Source organism: Abramis brama (genome assembly GCF_963993115.1).
Source record: "Abramis brama genome assembly, chromosome: 12".
Classification (NCBI taxonomy): domain Eukaryota; kingdom Metazoa; phylum Chordata; class Actinopteri; order Cypriniformes; family Leuciscidae; genus Abramis; species Abramis brama.
The window spans coordinates 5,523,272-5,545,825 of NC_139974.1; the positions used below are offsets into that span (position 1 = coordinate 5,523,272).

General features: G+C 35.3%; 1 protein-coding gene across 1 annotated transcript in view; it reads right to left on the reverse strand.

Moving 5' to 3' along the window:
* The window catches only part of LOC311094053 (E3 ubiquitin-protein ligase TRIM39-like), a 90,209-nt gene that overhangs the window by 13,954 nt on the left and 53,701 nt on the right, over window positions 1-22,554 (reverse strand). The window lies entirely within an intron of this gene.

Consider the following 22,554-nt stretch of genomic DNA (forward strand, 5'->3'; position numbering starts at 1 on the left):
TTCTTTCTTTCTTTCTTTCTGCTTTTGTTAATTTATCAACCTATCCTTGTGGAATAGTGGAACATTTTTTGTTAACTTCTCAGCTTAAGTGAATTATTATTTAACCTTTACATTATTTGTTGAACCATGTTATTAATAAAAACTACACAATGGTAAGAGCTGAACTGTTACTTCATTTATCCAATTTGGAAAAAGTGCTAATTTGGAATTCCACCATGGAAAAAGAGTGCCGGTCTTGGGCCTGAAACTCCCGGGCTGAAAAGTGGCCCCACTCCGGCCCTGGCGTGTTTCATGATAAAACGTGACTTAGCCTATACAGTCCGGAAAATAGGCTATATAGCAAATTCAGACCAACTGCTGGTCTACACAGAGAAAAAGCCCTTTCTAGGCTCTTCTGTTGTACCGAGCCATTCGTTAGTCTAGCTGTTTGATGAGAAAATTAAATGTAGCCTATAGTTGCAATACACGCGTTTTGTAAGCTCCGTGCAACTGCTGCAGCGGACTATTATTAGGCTACTAGAATATTAGAAATCTAATACTCAAGCTGAATTCAGAACAAAAAAACTAGCTGTTTGAAAATACATGTCTATAAAATTCAGCCATAAAAACATTTCAATTTGTTAAATTTCAAATGTTCAATATTCGTTTAAAAAAAATCAAATTCAGAACTATTTAAACTACCACCTAAAATTCAATTTTGTTAGATTACACTTGCAAATAATTAAAATTTACACAATTCAAATTCAAATCGTTTTGTCATATTATGAGCTCCATAATAGGTAAGTTCAAAATGTTTAAAACTATTTAAAGAAAAATTACACCCTCATGTTGTTTCAAACCTGTATGACTTTCTTTTATTCTACAGAACTGAATTATTCTTTTGTCCTTTCAATGAAGTCAATGGGGTGCAAAATAACATTGGACCCCATTGACTTTCATTGTGTGGACTAAGAAAAACGCATTCTTCAAAATAACAAATTTTCCTTTAATAAACGTTTTAATCATTTTTGAAGCTACATTTGTAATGCAGATAAACTGCTTTAAAATTCAGTGCCATAAAAGCTTATGAATTGTGAAACACAAAACAGTGAATAATAACGAAATCAACTTGAGCTAAGATTAATGCTAATTTTGTCTAATGTGTATTTTCCCAGCAAACATTGGTCTGACGGCAACGCCGTGTCCCTGGCCAAAAATAGTCGCGGTAGGACGGAATAAATCGGTAAAAATATGTAACACAGAACATTTCCTAAAAATGCATTCAGATACATTTGTACATGTCTACAGTTCTCTGGGGTTGCATGTATAATTGTTATTTTGACTTTTAGCTACGTGTAGTTCAATATATAGTGTATCGGGTGAGAGGACGTCACCTGGTGACGTCTTTTACACATGCATTCATGACCCTCTATGAAATCCTTGTGAAATATGCAAAAGCTGTGCTTAATCCTTGCATGGTTAATACTGCAATAATTAATTTAATTGCCCAAGTAGTTTTTAAGAGGTTGTGAAGACGTCCACTGACGTCCTTTACACGTCTTGTCAAGCAAGACAGAAAAAAAAAAACAGGAATTATCTTTATGAAATACACGATTTGTATACAAAGTAAATATATTTACTTTATCTTGTTTAAAATAAATTATAATCACAAAGTGCCCAGTGTGGTTAATTGATTGCAAAGCCACTGCATTTAAAGTCGTTTTAAGTGGACGTCCAGTAGGTGACGTCCTTTACACGTGCATTTATAGTCCATCATGACCCTCTATGAAATCCTTATGAAATATGCAAAATTATTATGCTTACACCTTGGTTGATACTGCAATAATTAATTTAAGTGCCCCAAGTAGTTTTAAGAGGTTTTGAAAAGACGTACACTGCTTTACACGTCAAAACTGTGCCACCGGGATGTTGTAGCAAATCTCGCGATATTGCAAAATCCCGCGATAAAGTGGCCATTTTCCCGTTTTTCTACAACCACGAGGCGAGCAGGATTTGAGGGTGCATTGGTGTGTTGCCGAATTACTAAAAATCTGCTGTTGGGTAAGTACATTTTGTATTATAAATGTAACATTAGACATTCTCTGTTTCAACAGAGTACCCGCCTTCAATGAAGTTAACGCTTGTCAATGAGAGGGGCCAGACTCTCTGTACAAATTTTATTTTATTTAATTTTACATTTATGTACGAGAGTCTGGTAGAACCAGGCTAATTTTTTCTGCCGGTGAGACCAAATTTTGTTATAGGTCGCGCTGGCGCGACCGCAACATTGTTAAAACATTGTTAAAACATCGCAAAAAATAAAAAATTTAAAATGAAAGCGGAACGAAACTGCGCAACTCGTTTGTGCTCCACGGACCGTTTATTCAGTAAAATAATATGGTTATTTTCCAACATTTTCAAAAAAAAAGTACGTAATTTACCTAGAAATTAGCCTTTTTCTTTTTTCTTTTTTTTTTAAAACCATATTCTCTTTCCTCAGATGCTGTGATGAGGTGGAGCCCAAATGCTACAGACTCAGACATAGATGCAGCAGCGGAGGAACACCTGAAGAACGCTCCAGGAACAGCTGAGGGTGGTGTATGTAAAAAATGAGCCATAAACAAAACAAAAACCATAAAGCCATAAACAAACTTCATAGACTCTAAAAACTTTTATTTATGGCTGTTTAACAGTAATGCAAGACTGTTAGTAACAAACTTAGTACTGCCACAGCTCTGACTTCTATTCATCAATGATGGCATATTATAGAAAGACTCTAAAAATAGAATGCGTTGACTGTTCCTGTACTTTTGTTATATTCTGGTTTGATTAATGTCTGCTTAACCTTAATGTGAAACTGTTAGAGAAAATGCCATTACCACAGAATTTACCACATTGTACTATTTCTATTATCTTTTTTGAATAATAGCTGTTTAACAACTGGAAGACATTTCAAATGTAATATTCACAATAAAATGTTATGCTAAATTATAGCACTATTTTTTGCTTTTGTCCACAAATAATGTGTTGATGTACACGTGATTAAACGGTTTTATAGACGTCCAGGTCTGACCGGACCGATTTTGGACCTTTTTAGAACCTTTGTCAAGTTAAGATGTGTAAAAATAGCCTAAATGATTGCCTTTCACGATGTTACACAATATGGGTGTGATTATTTTATATGCAGGATTATATATACACATACATTTGGCAGCAACACATCTTATAAACATCCAGAAGAACTAAAAAAATAAATAAACCCATTTAGACGTCCAGGGACGCGCAGAAAAGACGTGGAATTCACGGCCAGACAACGTCAAAGACGTCGGTTCAACTTTCATTTTGGAACTATTTTTCAACCATGACGGGACGTCTCGGACGGACGTCTTTTCAACGGACATTAAACGTCCAAATGTTTGCTGGGTTATAATCTCTAGGCCAGATGAACTATAATGGCTCCAGCAGAAGGGAGAACGTCATCTCAGGGTCTCCAGAACGACCGAAGCCTGTTGAGCGAAACCGGTTTCAGTGGCTACTCGGGTCAGTTTGGGCTTCGTTTGAGCAAACTCAGTTTTTTCAGACTCAAAAAAGTGGATCACCTTTTAGTGGTGTTCATCAAAATTTGATACTGGAGTTTAAGTCCAAGAAGGTATTAATGCAGGGTTTTTTTTTCTCCTGCAGGCCGAAGAATCTGTGCTCATGTACAGCAGTGAAGCCAGAAGAGGATCTTCCTACATGCATGAGGTTCTTCCATGAAAACACATCTCAGGGTTTCAAAATTAGAATTTCATTTCACCGCTCTGATCAGGCCAAATAATTTGTAAGCTTTAGTGGTCAATATAGATTACAATTAGTTTTTTATTTTATTTTTATATGGAGCCGGTTGCATCAGCTGCTTAATGCACAAGTACATTGAAATATTTACAAAAGCCTCCGACCATATATGTGACCCTGGACCACAAAACCAGTCATATGGGTCAATTTTTATTAAATTGAGATGTATACATCACCTGAAAGCTGAATAAATAAGCGTTCCATTGATGTATGGTTTGTTAGGATAGGACAATATTTGGTTGAGATACAACTATTGTAAATCTGGAATCTGAGGATGCAAAAAAATCAAAATATTGAGAAAATCGCCTTTAAAGTTCTCCATTTATGTTCGCGACTGTGCTGCATTCACTCACAAAAATAAGCGTTTTATATATTTGCGGCAGGAAATTTACTAAATCTCTTCATGGAACATGATCTTTACTTAATATCCTAATGATTTTTGGCATAAAAGAAAAATGGATAATTTTGACCCAAACAATGTATTGTTGGCTATTGCCACAAATATACCCGTGCGACTCGTGACTGGTTTTGTGATCCAGGGTCACATATGATGTTTCTGTTTGCATGCATTTACATTTTAAGAAAGAACGTGTGAATGACTGACTTGTAAGCGGCTCTTCGGCACAAAACCGATCCTTACGTATGCAGGTCAAATTTCAACACTAAAAACTATAGTGTTGTTCCAGGTACAGCAGGTAAACCACTTTAATGCTGCAGCCAATTAAGTACAAAATGAGTTACAAACGTACCTGATCTGTTCTGTTCTATGCACTTTAAGCCATGGTTCCCAACTCTGGTCCTGTTTGATCCCTGCAGCAAATTTGGCGTTGGGAAACACTGATTTAATCGTATCCACTTTGAGCTATCTATCAGTCTAAAGCTATCTGTCTACTTTGAGACTTAAGTGTTTTTTCTCTAATTCATCTTTTGATACTCATATGAGTTGAGTTGTATAAAGAGTTACATAAATTACTATATCCTTCTTTACACTGAATAATACATGTGATTCACTCGGACTGATAAATAATAGTATGGATGAATGGTGTTTAAATTGCCCCTATTATGCTATTTTAAAGGTTCCTGATTTAGTTTTAGAGGTGTCCTCCTACAATAGGTTTACAGGCATCAAAGGTAAAAAAAAAAAAAAAAAAATACATCAAAGGTTTAATTTCCTCATAATATAGATTGCACATCACCTCATTTCTCAAAGAGTCTGAAACCGGTTCATTCGAAGATTCGGTCTCTCTAAACCCCTCCTTTCTGTGAGCTACTCTGCTCTGATTGGTCAGATGGCCCAGTCTGTTGTGATTGGTCGACCGCTTACAGTGCGTCAGAAACATTAGCATATCTGAATCTCAGCTCCGGATCTTCCTCAGCACTTGATACACAGTGATGCGAACAGTAACGATGGCGTTGGTTTTTCCGTATCATTTCCAGCACGAGTCTCATTCTTTAGAAGTGCAGAAAGTGGATTCACAGCACAGAAAACAGCGTCTTCTCAACATGTGGACAATACGAACCAAACTCTTCCAGTCTCGGCTACAACCAACATTATGAAGCTGCAGACTTGGAGCCTGCATCTACAGTCCCGCACCCAGAGTCCCGCATTCTCAGACCCCTCGTTTTTCGAGACAGCGCCTCCTGCTGTTCGGAAGATCGTATAACACCCTTATCCAAATGCCATTGAAAACATTAGGATGCAATATTACGGTCTCTTTTTATTTAAAGTTATCCAAATAAATATTTGCGTTCCTCGCTTAATGCATGTGCCAAAAAAAAAAAAAAAAAAAATCATTGTGTTTTCAAACTAACTAATTACCCAGTATTTATTTTTTTAACGTGGGTGTAATTGAAAGAAAATTACTGATGTAAGGGATACAAATACAGATTGAACTATCTTCTGAAAAATATTATGTGATATTATATTGCTACAATGTTTTAGTTTGTTTTTGTACAATGTTTCAAATTCCATTTTTTCTTTCAGTTCAACCTATAATGGTCTAATTAACATTATACCATGCTAACATTACAAAACCTGTTTTTTGATATTTTGAATGTGAAGCAAAACTCAAATAATAGACAAAACACCAATAATAAACAATTCTGTACTTTATTTAACAATCACCGTGATCACCATCATCTTGCTGTAAACAGGACAAAGCAAAGAAAAAAGGAAGAAAGAATTGTGTTAGTGACATTACTTTTCATCTTCAATTGCATTAAAAAAAACTCCTCATTTATAAGTCGCTTTGGATAAAAGCGTCTGCTAAATGAATAAATGTAAAATGTAATGTAAATGCATAAGGTAAAATAATTACTTTCTGGTATAGGCAAATGTTGCTTATTTTCTCATTCTTTTTGCAATCACCCTGTCAAATTCCTCAACTTCACTAAAATAAAAGATGAATGCCATTGTCAAAAATATTGTGTGATAATAAATAATATTTTTATTGTTTTATTATTATAAATGGCTGGCAACAACTTCATATCACAGTTAAATTAATATTGATCAATTTTAATACTTACGTTTTATAAGAACTAATTTAAGTAGTCTACATAAATTATATAAAGTAAAATAATTACCGGCATTAATTAATTCAATTTATAGTTTTAGGAGAAACGGTCCGATAATTAAAAAAAGGTAAAAAGGTAAATCTGATTAAATAATTAATGATGACATTCTTTGATATTAACACACTTAATGTATTTAATTGGTCTACTTTAATGTCAACTAAATTTAATCAAATTTTTACAATGGCTTGTCTACAAAAAGTCCAAGGTTAAAGGCTAACGTTAGCTATCAAAATATTTTCGGGGGGATAAAGGCGAAAAAACATACATTAGCCTAACGGCTAAAATTTTGTTACAAACTATCTTCACAAATATTAACTATTCATATGTTGGTGTATCGATGAGCTATAAAGTAGTTTGATTAAAAAAGAAATCATTGAATAAAATTGACGATACTCACGTTTCGGCTTAAGTTCTTCAAATGTTTATCCGATCCAATTTGATAGGAGGCGCTGTCTCGAAAAACGAGGGGTCTGAGAATGCGGGACTCTGGGTGCGGGACTGTAGATGCAGCAGGCTCCGAGTCTGCAGCTTCATACTACTCGCTACAACTGCAGTGTTTGAGGGTCAAAGTAGATGTTGTTCACCGTCAGCCAATGAAGATCATAGGCTGGCATTATGCAAATGTGTGACATTGTTACATAGGTACCAGGAAGTGAGACTGGAATTACTGACGACTCAATTCAGCAGTTCAGAATCGATTCTTTCTTTAGGAGACAATAAGTCCATTTATCTGCACTTTGATCTTTAAAACTTTGCAGATATTTTACATTCACAAACAGCTCTATTATTACACGCTACATGAAAGATAATATCCCAAAAAAGCATATAGGGGCACTTTAACATGCACCATTCATCTTTTCTGAGGAAAATTCATAGGTCAAATGAATCACCAATGCTGTATATTTAAGATTAGGGAGGTTAATGAATTATTGTTGATTGATTAATTGCTGCTGAAAATTTCATTGAATAAGCTAACCCAGATTATGCTATAATTTGCGTCATTGCCTGTACCGTACCGAACGCCCTGTATCCGTTACTGTTGCATATATGGATGTGTGTTTTGAGGTATTAACGTTAATGATTTGAATGAAAATCGATTATTAATATTCCGGAGAATTTTTTACAGTATTTAAGTAGAAAAAACGTAACTTTTATTTAATCTTTACACACATATTACATGTACAAAAGCTTCAGGTCTTCAGAAACACTGTACTTTACATTTTTAGTATAAAATATATTGAATGCGTTCATTTCATTTGCATTCAGAAGACCTCATTGTTAAATGTTAAAGTGTCACATGTCTTTTATATTGTCATACATGTTGTACTGTCTGTTTAGTGTTTATTTTTCATCCTTGTTTTGAACTATTTTCTTTGTTCTCCATGAAGCTGCAACTTGTTTGCAAATGTACAAATATTTTTAATACCAATAAACAATAAATCTGAAACTTCTCCTTTGTCAGTGTGTTTTTACAGGCGAGGTTTGCTTTACTTGAGGAAACAGTATAAAATAAGTTGTTCAATAAATGAATTAAATTACAGCAATACACTGCTTTTCTAAAACTAAACAAAAGTGAAATATTTTATTTTGAAATTGCCACAGTTTAAGTTGCAGCCAAAAGTAATACTTATAAACATAAACAAACTCGGATCACATTTTCATCAAAATTGGATACTGGAATTTAAAAAAATTACACCAAATTCAAGAAGTAATAGAAATAGATACATAAAATACATGAAATATGAAGGTTCCATATAATGAAGGTCAAATGATGGATAATTTGTGTAGTTAAACTTTACAGAAAGCTTTAATGGTGAAATGGAGGCTTAATTACTTTAATGGTGCAACCAAATCCAGTAATGAACACTTCACCTCTGGTCCCGCAGGATCCCGTTGCACATCTGCATTTCTGGATACTTCAGGAACAGGGTTTGGGAAACACTGATTTAATCAGTCTAAACTTTAAGCTCTCTCTACACTGTAAAAAGTGATTCTGAGTTTTAGTCAGGTGGACAAGTAAAATCATGTCCTGTCAACTTGCAGTGTCTCACTACACAATAGGATGAGTTATAACCACCTCAACTTGAAGGGAAATGGAAAACTTAAAATAACGTGTTCATATAACAAAACATAGGTTCTTTCAATTTTCTGCCTCATGCGCATGTGCCAGAAACTCTACGTCACGATGACGTACTATTTTAACGAATTTGAGCCAGACGCGCCATCGCCATTTTCTGCACGAGAAGACGAGATCACGACACGAGTTGCTGATGAGAGAAAAAAGACGAAGGAGCTCTTATTTGAACGACTACAGATGGATTTTTATAGTAAGTATAACGTTACCCTGATTTGTTCTTTCTTTCATGTAAAAATTAGGCTTGTTTCGTTTGCGCTCACCGACCGCGTATTGATTTCAGGCTATCACATTTGACAAACTAAGACAACTTGATTAGTAATCAGGAGCCGCATGCACATTTTTTCTAGCTATACAGTGTGTTAGACGACACCGAGCTGCTGTCGAGACGTGAGCAGAAAGAGAAGTCGTCTTTGACTAGTATAAGTTAATGTTGGTAAATAGATAAAAAAGTGTACATATAAGTTACTTTTTAGCGTGTTCTTGATCGGATCTCATTATCGTTAGAAACACAGAATGACCAGTAACGTTAATATCTGAAGCACCACCGCCAGTCCATATTTGTGTTTACCATTACGAATAAAAATGCTTGATTTACTTATGTTAAACGCCCAGTTGTTATTTTTTTTAAATGACATACCATAATGTTTTTGAGCACGTGCAAATATTTATAGGCTAAATGAATTTATTACTTGGACAGTTAGGGCTGGGCGATATTTTAATATTTTGATTTAAAAAATATATATATAATTTTTTTCAGCCTTTTGAACATGTTCGGTATTTATTAGTATTTATATATGTGCTCTGAAATAGATTTGAAGGCTGATTTCTTTTAGTAATTTCAACCAAATAGAAACTGTTGCCAGTTTGATTGAAAATGTTTAATGCAAGAAGAAAAATACAGTAAAAATCAAGAGAAAAAAAATATTTTTTTCTATTTTCTGAATTCTGTCATTAATTCCTCTTTTGTTTGCATGATTCAGCTTTATTTATGTTTAAGAATAATGCTTCTGGGTCCTTTATTAATCACTAGTTCATACAAGGTGTAAAGGAGCGTGTTTTTAACCTGAAAACAGCAATGAACACTTTTAAAGGGATAGTTCACTTTGAAATAAAATTTTGGTATGTTTTAGCTTACCTCAAGGGCATCCAAGATGTAGGGGTCTTTGTTTCCGCAGTAGTTTCAATTTTGATATTTTTAAGTCAAACCGTTCTTGTCTGTCAGTCATATAAACGAGCGGTTTGTGTGAGAAAACTAACAGTATTTATATTGTTTTTATATTTATTACGCACGAGAGATCACTTCCGGCGCTTGCGCAGACTAAGCCAGAACGCGCGCACACGTCACACACCAGGAAGCGCGCGCGCCCTCAGATCACTTGGACGTGGTTGTGTAGAGGTAAAAATGATATAAATACTGTTCGTTTTCTCACACAAACCGCTCGTTTCGTGTCTTAGGCCATCAATGTGTACTTACGATGGGGAATTGTTTAATCTGGACTTCTCTGTGCATGCTCTTTGAGGTGGTGAGTGTGACCATAGACCTGCATTATATGACTGACAGACAAGAACGGTTTGACCTAAAAATATCAAAATTGAAACTACTGCGGAAACAAAGACACCTACATCTTGGATGCCCTTGAGGTAAGCTAAAACATACCAAAATTTAATTTCAAAGTGAACTATCCCTTTAAGTACTGAGCAAAAATGTTTAATCCTTATTACAGCACACACACACACACACACAGTACATTAAACAGAGTTTAGGAATATCTATGGAGCACATGCCCATGAAAGTGGGACATCAGTAGTGAACAGAATATTACAGGATTTAAAAATATTAAGAATTTAAATGCATTTACACGGCAAGAAGAAAAGAGTTGTCTTTAAAAGAGGACATCTTGCTATATCAGTGCAAATAAAATTGATGAGATAGAAAAAGTTTTTTATTTCTCTTGTTTGTTTCATCTAATAAATCATATTTTTAATCATATAGAAATCATGTTGTGTTCATCATTATTTAATCTGAAATTCTTCCATATAATGTCAGTGAATGGCAACCAGCATCAAGCTTTAAAAAGACACAAAAGTATCACAGAATGACCCCATGTGACACGTGTCGGTGTCGTATAGTGTTCTGGGGGTGTTCGACAGTTTCTTTAAGTAGGAAGGAGGGAAAAGCTATGATTAAAGAAGCTTCGGATATGGCAATGAAATTGGAAAAACTGTAAAACTGGAAGACAGTTGTTTTAATATACAAAACATGGCAAGACAAAGTAGAGAAGATCCGATAATTTTATTAAGACTAAGGATGGGCCATACAAAACTTAATTCTACACTGAACATAATAGGGAAACACAGTACAGGATAATGTGAAATTTGCCAAGTGAAGGGAACAGTTGATCATGTGTTGTTATTTTGTCCTAAACAGGAAAGGAATGAACTACAAAGAGAACTACAGAACATATGCAATGAATTTACAATCTGCAATTTATTAAACATAAAACAAGGATCTGGTCAAATAATAAAGAATAAAATTCATTAAGAATAGTGGACTTAAAGGGTAACTAAACCCTAAACCAACTTTTTTTAGTTAATGATCTGTAAGAATGAGGCTTTATTAGTGCTGTTCATTGATTCGAGTAACTTTTTTGACATTTGGGTATAAAGTGTTTTAATTCTACAATATATGGTGTAAAAACGTCTGAGTGCTGCCCTCTTCAGGTTGAACGGTGGCTACTGCAGTTGAATTTTCCTATTGGATGTTTGCGGTACTGCGTAACATAAGCAGGTTCCAGCTCACCACATATTCCAATATAGAGAGGGGGGTTTTCAAGATGGCGGAGTGAGTGGTAGCACTTTTGCAGGCTCCGGTAAAAAGTTTGTTTTTAGTCCTTGTAATGTGATAAACTAGTGTAACATCCCCTCTGTAAAATAGATATTTAACGTAGTGTCAACATTTTCTTCGTTTTTTGGAATCATGTCCGACCACAAGTAGCCTACAATTTGGCTGCTCTCCACGAGGCATGCGATGATTTTGACATTGAGGGAGAAATGGAAGCAGAGCAACATTCATCCAAAGAAGACAAAATTAACAAAGAACATACGCCGATTAAACAGCCAAATCCAAAGAAACAGAGACACCAAAGTGAAATTAAGGACGTGAATACTGGCGCTGCAATTCTTCATGCAGTACAAGCTCTGACCAGAAAAATGGACGAGCAGACGGAACTTTTGAAAAGTTTCGACAGACGTATCGAAGCTAACACAACCGCAACTAAAGAAAACAGAGAAGAAATCTGCGCGCTTCAAAAAAAAAAATAGGAGGCCTTCAGAGAGAAAACAGCTTGTTAAAAGAAGCATGTGCAGAGCAAACCCGATATAAAAGAAGGTGGAATCTGAGAATGATTGGTCTCCCTGAAAAGGATGGAGAGGACACGAGAGAAGTTGTCATCGGGATACTGACAAGAGTTGTTCCAATGTCTGTGGAGCGGCTGCGAGACACCGTAGACACCGTTCACCGGCTGGGAAGGAAAGGCGACGCCGCTACCTCGAATAACACACCGAGAGCGATCATCATTCAGTTCGGGATGAGAACGGTGCGGGATGATGTTTGGAAAAAGTCGAAGGATGCGAGAGTGTGTAGAGACATGCACATACGTTTCAAAGAAGACTTCTCGAAAGAAGACCGGGAGGCGCGTGCAAAGCTGTGGCCACTGGTCCAAGAAGCCAGAAAGACGGGTAAAAGGGCATTCTTAAAGGAAGGATACGCGCTGATCGATAACCGGAGAGTGGACCCCAATTGATCACTTGTTTTTGCTATCATTTGAATGGCTGTAGAAATTCAGCATGCACTCACGTTTGACTGAGAAATTTATTTTTTATTGTTGATTGACATAAACGTTCCGATATGTAAGTATCAACACTACCCGCACTTTGTTTGTTAATGCATCACTGAACATTCGGGGTTAAATAAGCCGATGTTATGATCGGAGCATGGTCAATACGTTGAGGACTACAAAACTTTTTTTTTTTTGCACGCCAGCATATGGCAGATACTGATTGTTTACTTTGGTTACCTGTTAAATGTTTTTTTTTTAAAGCTGGTCATAATTTGATTTTTTTTTGTTGCTATGGTAGTCTACTAACAATAGCTTCATGGCTGTCAAAATTAAGAAAAACACAAAGTAGACGAAGTTGATTCCATATTTAAATGGACCGTTGTTAAAATAGCTGTTCGGTTTGTAGTTTTCCTTTAGCCTACTCCCTCTATAGTGTATAGAGGATTAGTTACACTAAACATGTAGATTTAGGACTAATGACTCATTCCTGCGCATCATTAACACTCTTTTGTGCACTGTTTATAGGTTATCTACTTATCAACTAAATGTTTTCCTTTATTTCTTTAAATACTAGGGGGTTGAAAGATAATGTAAAACGTAAGGCTATTTTTCTTTTCTGTAAGGAGCAAAGGGCTAATTGTGTTTTTTTGCAAGAAACCCACTCAGTTGAGGCTGACACAAAATTTTGGAAATCGCAATGGGGAGACTCTATCTTTTTCAGTCATGGAACGTCACGCTCGGCAGGAGTTATGATTTTGTTAAATAGATTTCCGGGGAAAATTATTGACCATAAAAGTGACCCTACCGGCTATTGGATAATGGTCGCAACTGAAATTAATGGTATAAACTACATTTTATTATGTGTGTATGGGTATAACAAAAGAGCACAGAATAAAACTCTCTTCTCATCCTTAATTAAGTACTTAGAAGAATGGAAATTGCTTTTTTTAACGGATAAAGTAATAATTGGGGGAGATTTTAACCTGGCCCCTGATCTTTGGTTAGACCGCCTACCATCAAAAAGACACTGCCACTCATTTGATGAAACAATAGTTGAATTAATCACAAAGGCCAGTCTAATAGATTATTGGAGAATGAAAAACCCAACCAGTAAACAATTTACCTGGTTTAACTCATTTAATAATGGCCAATGCTCAAGATTGGATTACTGGTTAATCTCAGACAATCTAATTAATGAGGTAAATAGATGTGAAATTTCAGCATCACCCCTAACTGATCATTGTGTAATATTTTTGACACTTTTTCCGGGTGGAAGAGAGAATAACATAAACCCTATATGGAAATTTAATAATACCCTCTTGGAAGATACTGAGTTTTGTAATGCAGTTAAACAACTGGTTAAAGAAGTAGGTGAATTGGAAATGTGTTTTCTGAGTAAATGGGAATGGTTCAAATTCAAAGTTAAACAGATAGCTATTAAGAAAAGTAAGCAATTATCAACACGTAAAAAGATAAGACAAAGGGACATCATTAGTCGCATTAATACGTTGTGCTGTAAAGATGATTTGACAATGGAAGAGCAGACTGAATTAAACAATTTACAGTCCCATCTTGATAATATATATTTGGAAAAGGCCAAGGGAGCATTTATTCGTTCAAGGGCTCATTGGATCGAAGAGGGGAAAAAAAACTCTTCCTATTTTTTTAGTCTGGAAAAACAAAGACAGACGAAGAAGAAAATTCGGAAGTTAAATATTAATGATGTTATTATTGAAAATCAAGAACAAGTAAACGAAAAAATCAAAGCTTTTTATACACTCTAAAAAATGCTGGGTTAAAAACTACCCAATTTGGGTTATTTGGCAACCCAGCGCTGGGTAAATATTGGACAGAACACATGCTGGGTTATTTTGACCCAGCAGGTTGGGTTTTTATACATTAACCCATCTGCTGGGTTGTTTTTAATCAGTGCTGGGTCAAACAACCCCCATGCTACAGGTTATTCATTTTAGATAATAATAATAAAAAAAAAACGAATAAAAAAATATTAATAACAATAACACTACTGTTTATTGATTCAATTAAAGTGTTTATTCCAGGAAATTAATATAATCATAAATACATTCATGTTAAAAAAAACAGTTAGACATCTGCAACATAAACGGAGGCCCACAAAAATCATTTGTGCTAAAATGTTGGTATGTTAAAAGATTATAAAATGGTAAGATTCTCAAAATTCAAAACTCTACACTTATAAACTGTAAAATAGCCTATAGCTAAAGATTCTCTTCACAAAGAATACAATAAAAAAAACACACAAGTACATACATTGCAATTCACTTAAATAAGCAATCATTTAGTCCTGTGCAGCAAAAATGGGAGGCAGATAAAAACTCTGCGTATAAACAGTAAGTACATTGCAATTCATTTTAAATAAGCAATCATTTAGTCCTTTGTAGCAAAATAAAAACATGAAACTCCATACCTATAAACTGTAAAATAGCCTAGCTAAAAATTATCTTCACAAAAAAAAAAAAAACGAGTCAACTGTTCCAGAGTTTCCCCATTCACAAAAAAACTGTCCAGCCATTCCAAGCTCCAAGACAAAGGGGAAGGGTTTTGCTTCTCTCTGCCTTTCCAGGTAAAGCACCATGTTGGTTCCAGACTAAATGAGGGAAAGACAATATCAGACACAGATAATTATTTAAAAGTGTGTCTTAGGTTTTCAAAAGAGCAGTCTTAAATTCGTGAAATACCGTCTTAAATTAAAGAATTAGTTCACCCCAAAATATAAATTTCCTAATCATTTACTCACCCCAATGCCATCCAAGATATCTATGTCTTTCTTTCTTCATACAAAAAAATTACATTTTTTTGAGGAAAACATTTCAGTATTTTTCTACACAAAATGGACTTCAATGGCAACCAACTATTCCAACAAATGTCAGTCTCAATGCAGCTTCAGAGTCTCTACACAATCCCAGTTGAGAAATAAGGGTATTTTCTAGCAAAACGATCGGTCATTTAAAAAAAAAAAAAAAAAAATTATATACTATTAAACCACAAATGGCTGATGGTTTCGCTAGATAACACCCTTATTTCTCGACTGGGATTGTGTAGAGATTATGAAGCTGCATTGAGACGGACATTTGAACCTTCTTTGAACGTTGGGATAGTTTTTTATTAAAGTCCATTCTGTGTAGAATAATTCTGAAATGTTTTCCTCAAAAAACTTAATTTCTCTTCCACTGAAGAAAGAAAGACATGGATATCTTGGAAGATAGTGGCGTGAGTAAATTATTAGGAAATTTTCATTTTGGGGTGAACTAATCCTTTAAAGAGTTGTGAGAAAATGAAATGCGTGTCAGATCCAAGCATCAATAACCATAAACGATTAAAACGATTTATCGTGCAGCCCTACAAACAGGTGTAAAGAAATGAGCCTGCTCTTTTTGTCCCCTGTTGTTTTACTTACCGGTTGTACATCAATGAATGAGGTTCTTGCCTCTTGAATAGTTGGCCAAAAGGTTTTGTGGCCAATCTTGTACACAGGCGGGGGAAGAATGACAGGCAGGATTGTAAGTGCTAGCATGCCCTTGGAATCTAAGAATAGAAAAATGGCAAATTAGAACTTGTTCGTTCATCAGCTTTTAAATTAAGCAAAGTGCATTTCTAACTAAGGTCAACTTAGAATGAGTGAAATTAGCTTAAATATGTAACAGTTAAATATGTACTCTGGTAATCTGAAAACATTTAGTGTTAATAAAGGTATAGTTCACCTTAAAATGCAAATTTACTCACCCTCATGTCAAATTTACTCGCCTCATTTACTCACCCTCACGTTGTTCCAAACCTGTACAAGTTTCCTTCTTCTGCTGAACACAAAAAGATTTTTTAAAGAATGTCAGTAACAAGATAGTTGACGGTAGCCACTGATTTCCATAATAGGAAAAAAGTACTATAAAAGTCAATGGCTACTGTTAACTGTTTTGTTACCAACATTTTTTTAAATATCTTCTTTTGTGTTCAGGAGAAGAAAGTCATTCACGTTTGTAATAACATGAGGGTGAGTAAATGACGACAGAATTTTCCTTTTCAGATGAACTATACCTTAAAGCAGTGCTTCTCAAACCCGTCCTGGGGACCATGTGCTTGTACTTTGGACAAGTAAATTGGCCATTCATGTTTTTGAGCTTATTGTGAATGGTGTAGCAAACTTTGTTAAGGGTTAAGGCCTGTTCACACCGTGACGAATTTCGCGCGGGATATTCGCTGACGTTTAACGCCTAAACAAAGGGCGCTAATGCGAGTGTGCACACTGACGCGAAAAACGCCACGCGTAAAAGCGTCATTTTGTAAAAAACGCCTCAGGTTGTTTTTTTTGGTTTGACACGCCGCGTCAAAAACTATCATACCAATGAGATTGCTGCTTTTGCTCACGTGTCTGGAGCTTCTGAAGTTACAGTAAAACACAACTTGGGGGCGCTCAAACACAAAACGGTCTTGCCGAGCACACATACGTAACGGCGAAGAAGATATACGGCAAGTAGTGTCTACACTGCCGGGAAGAAATAAGACGAGGAAGATGCAAGGCAAGATGAATGTAGAGCTGCTGTTCTCGTTGGTGTCGGAACATCAAGAACTATATGACAAACGTGACAGTGACTACAAAAATCTTGATAAAAGAGAACTGTTATGGAGTGGCATTGCACCTTGTGTACCGGGGTATTTCTGTTTTTACATTAAGCGTCATCTAATGTCAGGGAATGAATTTGCATGTTCACTCGGCTCATCATCAGCGAAAACCGCTTGGGTGTGAACACAAAAAACGCGTTGAAAAACGCTGGCGAATAACGCGCGCCAATATTCGTCCCGGTGTGTACGGCCCTTTAGGGTTGGCACTGGATGCAACTGTGAAAAAAAGATTACCTACAAAGAAAGAGAATTTGAAATGCAAAATTGTTCATCACATATTTACCAGCAATTTTTCAATGAGGCACTCAAGATTCCAGTTGAGGAGTTTTTGTTGAACAAAAATGTCCATTGCTGTAAAAGAAAAGGAAACATCTGATTAGTAATATCTTTACAAAGTTAGCATGTCTTATACAATGCTTTTAAAATTAATTTAATCTCCAGTTAATTAAAAATATATATATATTTAACTAATTTTAATGAATCATTACTTATTTAAAAATTAAATAAATAGACAAAATAATTTTTAACAGCTTAATTAACTATTGTTAATTCACAAGACTGTAAACAGAAGAAATGTTAATTTTGTGAATAATTTAAAAAATATTTTATAAAATCACCTGTAGATATTTCATAGAATATTTTTTTCATTCATTCCAATGTATTAGTCTATTAGTCTTTTTTTTCCCTCTCCCTTCTGTCACCTGATGGAGTGTGGGTTCCTTGCCACTGTTGTCTCTGGCTTGCTTAGTTAGGGGCACTTAATTTTCAACAATATTATTGATTTAATTGACCCTTCGCAGGGAGCTTGATTGACAGGTGATCTGACCAATCATACTTCGCCATCCGCCATTTTGTCCGACAAAGCAGTCAGGAGAGTTAACGTTAGTAGATTAACATAGGAGGATTTGAACTTGAAAAACGGAGTGTACTGACGCCTTTCTGTGGTTAAAACAACATTCCTTTTTGTGTTTGTTCATGTTTATTTGAGGCTATAAATTAACTAGAAGGAAGAGATGATCGGTTCACGAGCAGCTTTAACTGATGCTCTACAGCGATCTGTCACGGCACATTAAAGAGCAACAAAACGGTATTTATTGTTAAAATTTCTTTTTAAAAATGACCAAATTTGAAAGGTGAGACTTTGTTTAATATGTTTAATATCAAACGTAACCGAAAAGTAACCTGCTCTGTCCTGTCTGTCAGCGTGTTGTCAGTCTCCTCTCTACTCCGCGATGTATTTTTCACTGCATGAGAACATGGTGTGGCATGAGAACGGCGTAGCTTGTCGGACATAGCGACAGTAACTAAGGGGGGCGGGTCTTTGCGAACGGTCAATTGCACTGACAATATCAGATGAGAATTGAACTGAATGACTCTTTTTCAGAGCCGGTTTAAGACCAAATTGTACTTCAGTATAACTACTTTGTTTATCTTTACATAGTTTCTGAACGTAACTAAAGCAACACTGAACTGACTTCAAATGAACAATGACAGTTTTTGATAAGAATTGTACTGAGCTGGACGATGACATCACTGTTTTCTGCAGAAATGCTTAGCCAAATTGAACTAAGGTGCACGCACCCAAACACAGAGAACATACTGCAGCATAATAAAATATTTTATGTAAAGCTACCTTTCGAAAATGACTAACAAAAACAGTTAAATAATAGGTAACGTTAGACTTACAGCTTCTTTAGCATATCCAGCCACTAGCCAGTGACGTTAACGTTACGTGCATCCATCCAACACCGCCGAGTCAAGTAACGTTAACCGCAACATTTCTGGAGATAAAACAGACACCAACAACTGTACTTAGACATTGTGACCGTGTTATAAGTGGAATAATTGATGACAGACCGTGTAAAAATAATGAATGTTATGTGTAACGTAACGTTAGCATAACGGTCGCTAGTTCAACAGACGCAAAATCTAGACTAGAGCATTTGTCCGTCGTCAATAATTCATAGTTCATTTCAACATAACTTCTTGTTGACTTTCTGACTTCTTTGACTAAAGTTACTTAACGTTAGGATAGTTTTAATAAAACAGGGATGCTCACCTTTACGCTCGCTCCTGCTTGAACCTCTCGTCCTCCTGTTGACGTAGTGATTTGAACTGTGGACAAAAGCGCGCGACTCGCGAGAAGGTAAGCGCTCAGCGCTCAGTCAAAATTTCCAAAACAAACCCAAATGCTGGGTCATTGTCTGCTGATTACGGAGAAAATAACCCAGCAACATAGTCAAAATGCTCAACCCAGCATTTGGGTTTAAAAAATAACCCAGCATTTTTTAGAGTGTAGTAATTTGTATAAATCCCTTTTTTTCTAAAGAAGATTGTTGTTTTTTCCTAAATAGGATTGAGGGGTTTAAAAAGACAATTGATGATAACTTTAAACAATCTATGGAAGATGAGCTAAGAATTGAGGAGTTAGACTTGGCAGTTCGACAGATGTCTAAGGGGAAGTCACCTGGAATAGATGGGATAACCGTGGAGTTTTTCTTTTTCTTTTGGAGTGATATCAGAGAAATGCTCTATAATGCCTATTTAGATTGTATCTCAAAAGGTAATCTTTCTCCCACTATGAAACATGGTCTCATCAATCTAATTCCCAAACCTAACAAAGATAATCTGTTATTGGATAATTGGAGACCAATTACCTTGTTATGTAATGATTATAAATTATTGGCACTTGTCTATGCTAATCGTCTAAATGAGGGATTATCACATATTATCGATGAGTGTCAATCAGCTTTCATGAGGGGTAGAAATATACATAATCATACCAGATTGCTTCTAGACATGCTTGATTATCGAGATCTCATTGATACTGATGCCTTTATTTTATTTCTCGATTTTTACAAGGCATTTGACACTGTTGAACATGCCTTTTTATTTGAAGTCCTAGATTTTTTAGGTTTTGGGAACAATTTTTGTAAAATAATTAAGATGTTTTATACTGATATATATAGTTCTGTGTCCCTGAATCCTGGTATGACTCCTAGGTTTGAGGTGCTCCGCGGTATTAGACAAGGGTGCCCGATTTCTCCCAAACTGTTTATTCTAGCCACCCAATCACTTATCATGCTCATTAATCACAACCCCGATTTGCATGGGATCTCAATATTTGACAAGGAATTTAAAATTAGTCAATTTGCAGATGACACCGTAATCCTTTTAAGGAATAAATTCATGGTTGATGTTGCCCTTGATTCAGTCTCAATTTTCTCTAAAGCTTCAGGATTAACCCTCAATGTTAAAAAATGTGAGCTACTTCCCATTCACTCGTCAATGGATTCCAGCATCTCTTCAATCGAGGTTAAATCCGAAGTTAAATATCTAGGAATAGTCTTATCTAAAAATGCTATCAGAAGGGAAGATGTTAATTTTTCTAACCGATTAATAGATATGAAGAAATCCTTGAGTCGATGGCTTACCAGAGACCTCACTATCTTTGGTAGAGTTACTCTATCTAAAGCAGAAGGTATTTCCAAAGTAATTTATCCATGTCACTCCCTGTATGTTTCTTCCAGTAATATTAAGAAAGTCAACTCAATTATTTTCCAATTCCTGTGGAAAAATAAAACCCATTATATAAGGAAATCTCAGCTTGTTAAAGAGTATGATATGGGTGGTATCAAAGCCTTGGACTTTGAATCAATGTTTGGGACCTTTAAGATTAAGTGGTTGAAAACATATCTATCACAACCAGATTCTATGTGGTTTCACATTCCTAGACATCTATTTAAAAAAGTAGGAGGGCTTGATTTTCTTCTTCAATGTGATTTTGAGGTGACCAAAATTCCAGTTAAATTATCAAACTTCCACAAACAAATTCTCCAATATTGGAAAATGATATTCACCCAAAACTTTTCTCCACATGGATCCACCTTATGGAACAATAGGGTAATTCTAATCAATAGGAAATCATTGTTCAGGTATGACTGGTATGATAATGGCGTTGTGTTTGTGAATGATATTATAGATGATAATGGTAACTTCTTTGAATATAAAGCTTTCTTAGACAAATATAATTTAAACTGTACGATTAGAGAATACAGCAAGATCTGTAAAGCAATACCTGTACCATTATTACAGCTAATACAAAACACATTGTTATATTCAATAGTAAGACCCTTACCAACTTTACCAAATTTAGTCATTAATGATTGTAGTTTAGTTGACTTTAAATGTAATAATAAATATATTAATGATGTTTTGAAATCTAAATTGTTTTTTGATTATAACAGAGGATTGTGTGTACAGGTTCCGAATATGGTTGCATTGTCCTTAGAAAAAACACATTTTAAATTCATCAAATGGCCCATTTCCCCAAAAGTCAAAGAGACTCACTTTAAAATAATTTATAAGATATATCCGGTTGCTGATTTTCTTAGAAAAAGATTCAAATTTGATGTAGACCCTTGTGTATTTTGTGAGATGGCTGATGAGACTCTGGAACACATGTTCTTCTTTTGCCCCGTGGCCAATAGTTTTTGGTCCGAGTTACATAATTGGCTGTCACTTAAGATTGATAATATCCCTAATCTCACCTTGCCACACATCCTCTTTTATATGGATAATGTAAATTCATCAGTATCAGATTTAGTCAATATGATTATTCTTATGGGTAAATATCACATTCATTGCAGTAAATGGAGATGCTCTAAGCCTTCCTTTGTTTGGTTTATAAATGATTTTAAATTGTTTTTTACCTCACTGAAAAAGGTCAAATCTACTAAAATAGCAAGGAAAATGTGTAGTGATATATCTAGGAAACTACTGTTGTGATTAATCTCCCCTTGTGTGTGTGTGTGCAGCTCCAAATGGAAATTTTTGCCTGTGACTTGTGTATTTCAAAGTAGCTCCCCCTTGTTGTTTTTTTTTCTTTTTTTTTCTGCTTGGTAAGTACCTTTTGTATATTGACAACATTTGTATATATGCATGTGTATTCTTTTCCCCTACGAGAGTTTTGTATGTTGTTGTTTTTTGTTAATAAAAAAAAGAAAAAAGAAAGAATATTCCAATATAGAGGCAGAAAAGTCTCAATTATAATTCACGCAAAAAACATGATTCACACATGCGTAGACAATTTCACATGCATGAAACCTAATCACGTACACAAAAAAAAATTCACGTGCGTGAAAAAAATATACATTAACAAAAACCAATTCACATGTGCAAAATAAAACAATATTCATAAAATACACTTCACAAATGCAAAATCGTCATAATCGTCATTCACGTGTGAATCGCCTTGGATTTGTGTGTGTGTGTGTGTTTGAGACTTTCCTGGCAGCGAACTCCTCCTACACAGATGAGTCGTACTCTTTAGCCAATCAGATTTAAGCTTATCAATGACCAATCGGTATCACGTGAGGGCGGGCCTACCTGCATGGGGCAAACATTTGACATGGTAACTTGGTAATAGACCTACAATATCGTCTTCTTTCTTCTACTTCTTCGTCTTCTTCTTTCTTCTTCTTCTTCTTCTTCTTCTTCTTCTTCTTCTTCTTCTTCTTCGTCTTCGTCTTCATC